The following is a 3,513-nucleotide window of genomic DNA, read 5'->3' as shown; positions in this document are numbered from 1 at the left end:
CCATTCTTTATTGAGACTGTCCATTTTGGTCTGTGTCTTGCTGTTAATAGCCTCTCAGTTATATAATTGTCTCAATTCACTCAGGCTGCTGCAAACAAACAAACAAATAAACAAATGCCTCATAAAAAAGAACAAATAGCCTTTCCCCCTGCTGCCGCCGAGTTGCGCAGAGGCTCGAGTGCGTTCAAGACTCGGCCTCACCTATAATCCACTGCTACGGCCGGGGTACGTATTGCTGCTGGAGGTGTGATGGGCGTCAACACTGCTCTACTAGAGGTGCTGAAGACCGTCCTCATCCACGATGACGTAGCACGTGACACATGCGAAGCCTTAGACAAGCACCAGGCCCATCTTTATGCATCCAACTGCGAGGAGCCCGTGTGGTGTGTGTCAAGCCGGTGAAGGCACTGCGCGCTGAGTACCAGATCAACCTTGTCAAGGTTGATGACAACAACCTGGGAGAAGGGGCAAGCCTGGGAAAGTGATTGGTTGCCATTGTGTAATGGTCAAGGACTGTGGCAAAGCATCTCAGGCCAAGGATGTCATCGAGGAGTACTTCAAATGCAAGGAATGAATAAATAAAATTTGGGCTCATTAAAAAAAGAAAGAAAGAAAGAAAGAAAGAAAAGAACAAATATTTCTAACAGTTCTGGAAGCCAGGAAGTCAGTTCCACATACCACTCATGTGGTGAGGACTTTCTGGACCGTAGACACTGTGTTCCTGCAATCCAGCTCCCCGGCATCTCCTCGCAAGGACAATAATCCTCTGGAAAGGAGTGAGGAGGTGAGAGCCCTTCAAGCCACTTTTCTAAAACTATCACCTTGGGGGTAAGGATTTTAGGCCGTTAAATATGCATGCCAATGGGGCTGACAAAAATCTTACCCACTATACTGCTGAAAAGCATTTTTGGGTCCAATATGGGATAATTGCAGACCTCCTGCCAGGGACACTCCTGCTTATATGTCCTTGTGTACCCAAACACAAGTATTCCAAGTCACACATATAAGAGAAGTGCTAATATTTGCACATCTTTAATTTTGTTATGAGGCGCAACGCCATCTTCAAAGGAGTTGAACCAATTCCATTTTTTACCAAAAGATTATATGGGCGCCCCCAGTGTCCCCTGTCATTCTCTTCCCCTCCAGTGACATTTTATCGTGGTTTGAGTATGTTTTGTTCTCTATGCTATTTACACAGATGGGTATCGCTTCATATTTTTATTTACCACCGAAGAAATAATGTCTGTAAAAACAGTTTTAAGTCCGTGTTTCACTTTACATTTCAAAAGAAAGAAAGGACAGGCAGGGACAGGTAAAAGTCACGGCTTCGTGGGGGAATTATAGCTCTGAAGTAAAAACTCTGGAAAGGAGTGAGGAGGTGAGAGACCTTCAAGCCACTTACAGGTTATGAAGCCGATGTGTTCTCCCCTCTCCCCTTCTGGGCTTTTCCTTGGCCTTGTGAGGAAGGGGGTCACTGCCCCCGCACTCTAGTGAGAAGTTCCAGGGATGACTCCGTGATGCACATATGGTTATCGTGACGATGCTGTGTGACTAAACTGTGCTCAACCTAGTTAAATAAGAGTGGGAATAAAGGAGAACTGTCATTCCTCAGCTGTGGAAACAAAGCTGAATTCTTTGGAAATTAAGATGAAAGGTGTGAAGTACCAAAAAGAATACTTTGTCAATTTAGTCACAGAGCACAGAGGATGTAAAATGTGGGAAAACTAAAATAAAAATCCTAGAAGGGTTTTATATTTAGATTGCTTCAAAAATGCGTTTGATTTCTGACTGACTGTTTTAAGGAAATCAGGTTTAGCAATCTTAGATAATATGTTGTGGGCAAAGTATGCATGAATGACTATATGTAATGCAAATCAAAGAAAAATGCCTGGGCCTCACATCAAAAGAACAGTGCTGGGCTTGTACGCACATGCACACAAGCACTTTTATTGAAAAATAAAATATTGAAAATGTTTATCTGCATATATGTCTTCTCGATGTTTTAATCAGCTTTCTCAATTAGATAACCAACTAGCTGATGTGGTTATGCTAAGGAGGTTTTCCTTGAACCCACTCAGACCAAAGCAGATGCCCAGCTCACAGAAACCATGGTCCGGGCATCTGTCTTCAAAATAACCCCAGTTTAAAATCAAGGGAGAATTTCCCAGCAGTAAAATATGCATCTAACTGTCTGGATGTTGAAGAATGTTTTGCAACACATGTCCTGCAAGAGCTATTTCATATGTAAAAAGTTCATGGGGTGCGTGCGTAAGTGTGTGCATATGTGTGTGTGTGCGCACGCATGTGTGCATGTGCATGAATGCCAACCCAGAAAATCCCCTAATCCCCTACCAGCAAAGAGAAGAACTGTTTTAAATGCCATTGCATATTTCTTGTGCCTGTTACTTAACACGTCATGATTGAAATCATACAGTATGTATTATTGGTGTTATTTTCTCCCAGATGATTGCTTTTGGGGTTTATCCATTGTGCTGGCTAGTTTTATATCAGCTTGATGCAAGCTTTCGTCATCTGAGAGGAGGGAACCCTAACAGAGAAATTACCTCCTTAGGACTAAGTTGTAAGCAAGACCTGTAAGGCAGTTTCCTTATTAGTGATGGATGGGGGAGGGCCCAGCCCATTGTGTGTGGTGCCAACCCTGGACTGGTGGTCCTGGATTCAGTATGAAAGCAGGCTGAGCAGGACAAGAAGAGCAAGCCAGTTTGCAGCACCCCTCCACGGCCTCTGCATCAACTCCTGCCTCCAGGTTCCTGCCCTGTTTGAGTCTCTGTCCTAATTTCCTTCAGTGATGGACTACAATGTGGAAGTGTAATGTATCCAAGTCCAGCTTCGACATCAACTGGAGAACACTGAGGTGGGACGTGAATCCTGCGGCTGGCTGGCTGGTGACCCTGTAGGCTTTCTCTGAGGGCAACCTTTCAGGTCAGGAACTGATAGTTACCGGCAGTAGCTTCCAGTGATAGTAGCAAGCTGGGGCTAGGGCTGATGGCTCCTAACAGGGTTGGGCTTCCACTGATGGTGGCAAGCATCTAAAAAAGAAAGGGAAAGAAGGAGAGAAAAGAACTGCGCACACGTGCCCACACACACACACACACACACACACACACACACACACACACACACACACACACAAGATGACGAAGCAAGACAGATTCCATTTGCTTCTTCTTCCAGCTTTATTTTTTCTCCCACAGTTTATATGCCCCAACAAAATGTTTCAAGCAACACAAACACCACAATGTGTTTACATTCTATTTCTCTATAGATAAATGATTACAATGGATATACCTAAGAAAATCATGTTCCCAATACCTTCACATGATCAAATGTTTGACATACTATGGGTGAGGAACAAACATGAGTAATATGTTATTTCTAAGAACCCACATACATTTGTATATAAGCAACTTGTTACATATTAGCAGAGTATAACAAGCAAGGTAATTTCTCAGGCAGCTTTTCTTTACTGGCAGGCTACAATTTGAGGTTACA

At 43.5% G+C, this 3,513-nt stretch overlaps 1 pseudogene; it reads left to right on the top strand.

The window, feature by feature from the left end:
- The first annotated feature begins 237 nt into the window (after positions 1 to 237).
- Positions 238 to 574, top strand: LOC127196598 (40S ribosomal protein S12-like; annotated as a pseudogene).
- Positions 575 to 3,513: the final 2,939 nt, after the last annotated feature.

This window comes from Acomys russatus, chromosome 12, assembly GCF_903995435.1.
Source record: "Acomys russatus chromosome 12, mAcoRus1.1, whole genome shotgun sequence".
Classification (NCBI taxonomy): Eukaryota; Metazoa; Chordata; class Mammalia; order Rodentia; family Muridae; genus Acomys; species Acomys russatus.
Note: the sequence above shows the minus strand (reverse complement) of the source record. Positions and strands in the feature narration are given on the sequence as shown.